Here is a 9,458-nt window from a genome sequence, read left to right on the forward strand (position 1 = left end):
GGATACATTCATAATTAGCTTTAACCTGCTAACACTATCTAAAGCGCATGCGTAGGAGAGAACTTCCTATTCTTGTCGCTCTTTCCCGGCTCATCTTATCGTTCGTCCTCGAATTGCTGCCCTTTTCTATCGCATTTTTATGGCTTGCCAATAGTGTCCTCGCCCGTACCTTCAATGTTAATCTATCACCTTGTTCAAAATTCCTTGGCGTGGAGAGGGCCTTCGTTAGCAAATCTGCAATCATTTCGTCAGACTTTTCAGAATATGGTTCAAATAGCATGGCGTTAGCGTAATGGCAGATAAATTTGTAGTGAATATCAACATGCTTGGCACTTGCCGTACTTTTTTCACTATGCAATTGCTTTACCTCCGGTTGATTGTACATCTTAATTTGCATAGGCTCCGAATCTGCATGCCCAGTCTTGAAGTAGTTCTTTTAGCCCCAATAGCTAACGACCAGTCTGCTAAGCTGCAATAAATTTGACTTCCATCGTACTTAGAGATACACCAGTACGATCATAATATTACAGCACCGTTTCTATAAGCAATGAGTTACTAAACATCATTGCGTATTTATAAATTTAGTCAGGTGATTAAGAAAGTATATGTACAGAGGAACTTAATCAAATTAATATAGCTTAGTTGTTTACCATTATAAGCCTTTCCAAGCACCACCCTTCAGTTGCCAAGCCATACATCGCTTCAGTTGCTAAGCCACACATAGCAACTTTGATGCCTTCCTCTGCACTTCGTGTAAGTGTTAAGTATCTTCGGAGGCACCTATACCCTCACTGTTACTAGTATAAATTAGCTTGTTAGGAAGCAGTACCAGCTAAAGGTGCCCTATTACATCTGGTAGCTCTTCGTGGTCCATTTAGTGACTTCGTTCATACCATCCAACATGAAAATGCCCTATGAAAAACAAAAGAGCCTTTTTGACCCGTGATAGGTCAACCCAGTTGTGATACTTCAGATAGAAAGCGGCCGAAGGAATATTTTGGCCGAACGCGGGCCAGCCGTTTGAGCAATGTTGTTCTTTGTACAAAGAGCGATCACCATGCGGCTATCACCGAGTTCAGTCAACATAAAATTAACGTGGCCCGGGAATGGTAACCTAGCCTCTCCAGCAAGGATCTCAAGAGGATGAGCTTTTTATGAAACAAGGCCATCAACAGTTGAGACCGTTGAAACAACAGTATTGAGATGCTCCTGTACATTGACATCTCCAAGTTCAATACAGTTCTTCTTGGATGGTTCGTCGAACTTGACGATGCCATCGCAACTCGTCACATCGAGGAAGAAGCAACAGAAAGCAATTTGGCATGTTCAACTTGGCTTGACATGCCAAATATTGTGCCGTGGCGCATGCCTTGTGTCCCATTTGTGTTTTGGTCGTATGAAGTAATTAAGATTTGGCTCATCAAAACATTTGATTCAGTACGAGCCGAATTCAGGGCTTGCGCAGAGCTGCTAAACTTAATGCAAGGTAAGAGTGACATTCACGCTTACGCCAACCACACTCGATAACTAGTGATTTAATTCTTGGCAATCAATTGATAAGCGAGACAATGTGGTCCCGTTAAGACCCACCTGTTCCGCCTCGATGTAGAGACGCTACACCAAGCTATCTCAAGCGAAATAAAGTGTCTTTGGCCTAAAGTGGCTTTCGATCATTCGATTTCTTATCTTCCATCGACACGACTAGGAAAAGGAGGTCCTAACCCAATGCACTTCCGATTTTGTTAAGAGCGAGAAATCTCGCTCTTCATAAAAACAAACGATTGCAAGAATTAAATCGCTGTTAAAAGACAAAGCACTACGCTTTTGAGTGCAATGCCCCGAAAGATGAAGCACTGAGCGAAATTACCAACCTTCCGCCAAAAAGAGCGGAGGATGCGGGTTAGACACTGTTGAAATCACAACGGCGAAGCGGACCGTAAAACCGGTCGGAGACGAAGCGCCTTACTGATTTAGCAACGTCAAGATAATTTGCAGACCTCTTGACAAAAGTTGCTCCTAGCACCAACAGTCACTATTTTTATGCTTCTGGTGACTAGACTACCCTCACCACCATACAAATCGAAAGGACTAAGGATTTCTCACTTCGATCCCTTCTTTATTGTGGGGCGTCGGACGATATCTTTCCACGCCAATCGCTAAAAGATCGTATACTCTAGTTTACTGGGCGCGCTAAAACACAAGAACGACGCATTAAACGCCTGTCTGGAATAGACAGTGCGGAATCCTAGATCGACTTGAAAGTCGATCATAAATAATTTTGCTGGGGTTGCGCAACCTCAGCTCGAGGCAATTAACGAGAATATTCACTAATAAGTAAGGTAATAACTCCCAAAATATATCAGGGAAATAAGCGCATAGGAATCTTAGATAATTAGTTCCCTGAAGGGAACTAATACGTTAAAAACCTTGGCTAGACCGGACCAAGTATAACCGCTTAAAAACCTAATACGATAGCGCCTTCGAGAAAATCTTTGGAGAAAAATCAGGTGCCAAAGCTAGACCCGGGGATTGGAAAGGTACACGATCATTTGTGTCCCTCTATGCGTTCCAGGACATATTAATGAGTCTAGGGTCGCCCGTGAATTAAAGCCAGGCTTGCCAGACGCGGAGCGATTGTGAAGGCATTCATAAGCCATAGTCAATTTTAATCGACTCTGATGCGTCTTGCGATAATACTCGACGTCATTTTCATGAAGGAAGTGAGCAATATGCTGCGGCTTTCATTTACTATTTGCTTAGAGAATGAAAATCGCGTAAACCTGAGTTAAGTTCTGCTGAACTTAAGTGGAAATATTTTGGATTTGAACAGCATTGTACGATACCTTGTCCATGATTTAGATTAGAGGTATGATTTTCCTACTTATTATGGATAGGCTTATACGCTGTGAGCCACATATTTTTTTGGAGGTCTAAGACCTTAGCGCATTGCAGAAACAACATCAATCAAACAACATCAATAGAACGCCAATACAAGCGGCGGCTTTTACTTTTGAATTTAGTGGATTTGTATTAAGAGGTTCGGGTATAGCTTGGATTAATGTAAAGCGCAACCTAACAAGATTTATGAGCAATTTGACAGTAAAACACCATTTAGTACAAGTAATGAATAATGTCTCATATTAGAATGTTCTAGCTACGCTTTTGCGAGTCATGAAGCCACCGTTGGTAAGCAACAAAACCGCTATTGGCACGAGACACTTACAGGAGTTTATATAGTGTATGAGTCAATTAACTCTAATATAGTCTCGGGCGCGGCGCGTTATTTTTTCCATAAAATGGCACATTATCTGTTAGGCGACACTTGATGCTGAAAGCATTCTGGGTCTAGGGCCGAGTCATCAAGAGTGTGATCCCTCTGATGTAAAAATTCATTGTCGGATGTCGATCTAGACGTAGGAACAGTTTTTTTAACCAAAATTTTCTCCTCGTCAATGGAATAACTGATAATGGTTAAAGTGACTTTAGCCTTGAGTCTATTCCATCGTAGCAGTTTTTTAAAAGCTAAACGAAATATCTTCTCATGATCTCGCTAAAGCCTCGAAGGCTACAACTTATCTGATATCGTTGTCTTTCGACCTGATACTGAATTAAGCTGATCAATACTTTATCTGGATGAGGTCAACCTTAGGGACAGAAATCGCCACAAAGTGCGCGTAGTAGAATATCGATACTTTAAGATCCTTCGGATCCACATAGCTTATTTCAGGAATTGAAGACGTGCTGCGTCATGTTCTTTCATCTGTTTCTACATCCCGATAAAGGTGTCCGTCATAAATTAACGTAGCTCCTGGAACAAAATGGTGCACCGCATGGCAGCAGCCTTCCCCAAACGAACATTGTGACGTCATTGACGATTTTCCGTACTTAACACGCGGCTGGAAAAATGGGCGTGAGAACAACGCTCTCATTCGACACCGACAACTTGGATAAAGACTTCTAACGGTAAGTTGCTCATGTACATGCTTACAATAAGCTTGATGCTGCTTCAATACCAGCACAAATATCAATTTGTGAAATAATGTTTTTCAAATAATATAGTCGGATGTACAGTGCACAATGCACTCGACTTAGTTGATCGCAATTTTTCAATTGATCAGGCGAGCTAGTGATATCCCGCTTACAGCGGAAGCACCCAAGCGGTATGCTTTTGAAGTGATTATTGATACCCCGGGGTCTTTTCGATGCTCTGGCTACTTTCAATCGTGTGGTGATGCAACCATTTGCACTCACTTTGGTAATACTCAGACATATGTTGATGACCTATTTGTTCATAGTCGTGCGGAGTAAGGTCGGTCGGATGCTACTAATGTCCAAAGACCATTTTTGAGCGGTGCGTCGAGTGCATACGCATGTATAAGCTGTATGCCAACACATCGAACTGAATTTTTTGTTGCGAAAAACGATTCCCGTCTAGGATGCTTCATTTGGAATCGAGGCCTTGAACAGGATCCTGCTTTCGTAAACGCCATAGTATACTTGGCAACTTTCCAAGAACCAAAATAGCTTACGTAAGTACCTTGACTTTTCCAACTACTTGCATGAGTTCAGCGAAATTTACGCTATATTAGTTTGGTCATTATTTAATATCCCAAAAAGGGTGCAACTTGCATGAAAAACGACGCTTTTAAGCAGTAAAGAAGGGTTTACATGCCATAATTTGGCTCTGCCCGATCCTAAACAGCCTTGCAATGTCGTATGCGACGCAACTGGCGTTTACATCAGCAGTGCACTGTTACAAATAGATATTGTGGGACGCGAACGTGCCATGCATTCTAATGCTGCTTAAAGCTACAGATTAGACTGCATAGCTCATGTCAAAGGGCTCCTTGCTATAAAGTATCCTCTTGCCAGATCTAGCGTCCATATGTTTTGCTTTTAACCTATTTTTTCGACAATGCCACGATTGTACGTCGAGAGGGCGTAAGAATGCTTGTTTACTTATTTCCTGCCCTCCATACTTATCCCAGGCGAAAGGCCCGATCTTGCAGTACACGTTTATGAAAACATGATGCCCGTGCGTGTTCTGTAACGGAGCACTGCCGACTGTTACTTCTTCAGTACAAGTCCACTTCACACTGCTTCGGTGCGGGTGGTGCCACACGTCACTTCACGTACACTAGTACGTACTCTCTTTTAAACACTTGTTTTAAAGGCTTAAATATTATACATGTGTAACAGGGCACTTCTAACTTGTACTGCTTCAGTACAAGTTCAATTTGCACTGCCTCAGTGCAAGTGGTGCCTCAAACCACTTCACTACATTAGTTCGCGCATAGGAAGACTCTCTTCAAAACACTTGCTTTAAAAAGAGGGTTAATTAAAAACTGTATTAATAGAATTAAGTTCTTCTTGTCTATCTACTTAGTACTAACTTAATCAGAAACTAATACAAAACATGCAATAAAGTCTTATCTGTCTTACTCTTTGTGCGCGTCCAGCGCCGACTGAACCGCGCAGAAAGTAGATATAATGGTCTATATCTATTAATCGATAAGCTTTTAGAATATTGCCATGTAAAGTAATATTCTCCAAATATTATCTATTCTTTCGATAATATATTAATTAACAATCCTTAAATGTTAATTCATGTAACGATACACCCTGTTACATCACCCTCCCTTCAACGACAATCACTCTGATCGTCATTGGGTAGAGCGGTCACTATAAGACCACGTAATTGAAAACGATGTGGATTGGTCAGAACCATCATTTTCTAATCGATCGCATGGTTAACATGTCCATGCGGTATGCGAATAGTGCGGCGCCTTTGGCTGCGGTTCATGCAGCCGCGGGGACGCATTATTGTCTCTTGCGGCAGACATTCCGTCTGCGGTAGTGTCATCTTCTCACGCAACTCTAAATGTTGCGGGTGCACGTGTTGATACACCGCGTGAATGCGATCCGTCTTTGGAGGTTGACTACGAATGCGAGTCGGACGAAATGGCGGACTCGGGGAGAACAGAACAGTCGCCTGATCGTCGTCAGGCGGCTGACTATGAGCCTTTGAATGAGGGGGCTCTTTCATGTAGACGTGCTGGAAGCATTCGCTACAGCATGTTCGGTCTTCTGGTACCCTGCTTGATTGGGTACCACTCAGGGAGTCGTAGACACTATAATGTCTCGTCTTGCCCCTAAGAAGCCGTGGCTTTTACCCGAACGGCTAATCAATAGCTTGTCTGGAGAAACTACTTCTCACAATAAATATCCCTTATTTATTGCGACAAAGCTACATGGCCTTGATTTCAGCGCGAAAAATCTTCGCGCTGAGGAATTTTTTATCTCGTGCTTTTTTAAGCATCGATGGTATAGTGGCAACAATAAGCGAGATAGTCTCACTTATGCAAGCCTGGACCGCGTTCATTCGCAATGTCAAAGACATTGAACGCGAAGCCTGGCTTCAAAGACTTATCGCGATTCGCGTTAAGTTTGAGAAACGAACTTTAACCGGTGCAAGGTAAAAATTGATCGGTTGTCACGTAAGGCAGGACTTCCTTACCTCACATGGGGTGATCCTTGTTGTTGTGTAGACAACACGAAGCGAGCAACGGGGATATCTATTACCTTTAATCGTCCTGGTGAAAGGCTCGCATCTCTATCGAGACGCCGATGCGATTGACGTTTTGCAATCGATATACAGGCGCCAGGGGCGCGTGTTTTCGGATGGACCTTCTGGAATCGAGGCTTCTAGCTGTCATGTGAAGATGGATAACCGCGCCAGCGAGCAAGATAACTCGTTCGCTGCCCTTCACATCACCGTGGTTTTGAATACGTTCCACCAGGAAATGTTGACTGCCGTGAGAATCCACTAAATGTTGTGGCGGAGGAGGAAAAATTAGATCCGAGCCATGTGTCGAATCGAGAGTCGAAGATCGACAAGCTCGATCGCTTCCTCCATGATTTGGAGAGGGACGTGAACATGAGCGCGGTAAGCGTCGCTCGTCTGAGCAGACAGTGCAGGCTAATCATATCGAACGGTTGGAAGACCGTATAAAGAGTGCGCACTCCATGTTGGATTACGAACGGAAATATCGCGCTCTTCGTGATGAGCTGTCTTCCGCTCATCGCGGCTTCGAGGATCTTCGTACCCGGCATGAGGATTTCCAGATTCAATATGAGAATCTGGTTAGTGACCACAAGAATGTTTTAAGGATTCTTTAAAAGGGTGGTCAGATCCGTTCTCGGAAGAGACCGCGTACTGATAGTCCGAGCAGAGCCAACCAACGTAATACTTAGGATGCGTTCCCATCCTACGTCGCAATTCTTTTGTGTACGCATTGCCTCTGCGATGCAGTACACGGAAAGGCCCAATGAACTTGGGTAGTAGTTTACTGCTTCCCACATTCGTGACTACACGCTTAGGTAATTTTACCGTGGATTGAGGTACTAGGTTATTTATTTTAAATGAAACAACGTTTGCTCTTCATGTTTGTCTGCGTTCGCTTCAACGGTCCGCTGCGTTAGCAATGGAATCCTGTACGAAACCGATTACTGATTCTCGATCCAGCAGAAATTCCTCTACTGACTCGTTTGTTTTGTCTTTTTCAGTGCGCTTTGTGCGCACTGCCATGAGACTTTTCTCATCTTCGATGTCGATTGCTTCGACATCGACATCATTCGGGTCGTTGGTAACTTGGACACGTGATGAGCATGAGCCAGAAATGGTTTTGCTCGCGCGAGTCCACTCCCCCCCTTTAACAACAGGATCCCTCTAATTGGGTGGGAATGCGAGGTTGGCGTAATTCATTCACGAAAAACGGTGTGTGCGTTGTTGACGCAGGCACCGAATTATTGATGGCGAATTCGACCATCGGTATATTTCGCTTTAATTTGAATACGATTGGACTTAACCTCGAAAAATCTCTTCGACGACGCGTAAATTTACGCGTTCCGTCTGACCATCTGTCTCTTGATGAACAGAAGTTGACATGGTCAGCCGTGTTTCGAGAGATCGGAACACGGATTGCCAAAACTCCGCCGTAAGCCGTGGATCTCTATTCGAAAACAGTTCACGCGGTAACCGTGGAGTTTGAATGCCGTGTCGATAAAGAAACGGGTACAGCCCGAAGCCGTGATCGACTCTGGTACTGCAGCAAGAAATACCATATTGCTGAATCTGTCTACAAAAACAAGTATTTATTGTTTTTGTGATCGTCTTCGGGAAATCCGAAGACGAAGTCCATTGATACGGATTGCCAACACCCTGCCGGAAGTGGGAGAGGTTGGAGAGGTGCACGGGATGAAGGGCTAGGCTTCACCTGTTGACATACCTTGCAAGCACGAATGTACTTGCGCACGAACTGATACTGGCGGGGTCAGTAAAAGTCGCGACTTACTGTGAGGTAAGTCTTCTCACGTCCACGTTGTCCACTTGTTAGAGCGTCGTGACGCTCATACATAATGCGCAAGCGCAAATCATTGTGAGTTGGGACGACGACACGTGGAGTGTCGCCGGCAACGGCTGTGTAATACAATAAGCCGTTGCGTGTAGTGTATCGATTGGATGAAAATCGATATAAAGCCGGTAAACCTTTATAGTTTTATTGTATGGATTCATTAGATGATCCATTAAACAGAGAAGGTCCTTATCTTCTTTGTAGGCTTTCTTTATGTCATCAACTAATGTGATGACGGAACACTCGTAGTGAGTGTTGAAACAGTAAGATCACTTTCACTGTTGGGGTCCACTGCTGACTCGAAATCGGGTCGGCAGTGGACCCCAACAGTGAAAGTGATCAGCGGCGACATTAAGTCGTCCTGGTTTATATTCGACGGAGAAGTTATACTCCGCGAAGAAGGATAGCCACCTCGCCATTCTTTGCGAGAGGTGTGGGCTATTGACGGCCGTGCGTAATGACGCATGGTCCGTATATACGATAAACGGTCTATCTCCTAGGAGATAGACCCTAAATTTAGCCAATGCATGTTTAATGGCAAGGAGTTCCTTGTCATGCACTGGGTAATTGCGTTCAGCTGGTTGCAGCTGACGCGATTGGTAACAGACGACGAGCTCCGCGCCGTCTGTATCGTATTGCATTAACGCGCAGTCGATTGCTAAATCGCTGGCATCACAGACCGCATGGAATGGCCTGTCATGATCTGCAATCGCCACGATGGGCGATTGGATTAAGCTTTGCTTGATACCTTTAAACGAACGCTGACAATCAGCGTTCAGCGTTCCATGACCATTTCTCGTCTTTTTTCAAGAGACGAGATAGATGAACTGTCATCTCTGCATAATTGCGAGAGTACTTGTGCGAGTAGGCCGCAAAACCAAGGAACTTTCTAAGTCCCTTGACATCGACTGGTACTAACCAGTCGATGATAACCTTGATCTTCTCGGGATCAGGGCGCACGCCGTGTTTACCGACGATGCACCCAAGAAAAGGAATTTCGCTTGCAGGAAATATACACTTCTTGAGATTTGCATACAACTTATG

This window comes from Bremia lactucae, linkage group LG18 (genome assembly GCF_004359215.1).
Source record: "Bremia lactucae strain SF5 linkage group LG18, whole genome shotgun sequence".
NCBI classification, from domain to species: domain Eukaryota; phylum Oomycota; class Peronosporomycetes; order Peronosporales; family Peronosporaceae; genus Bremia; species Bremia lactucae.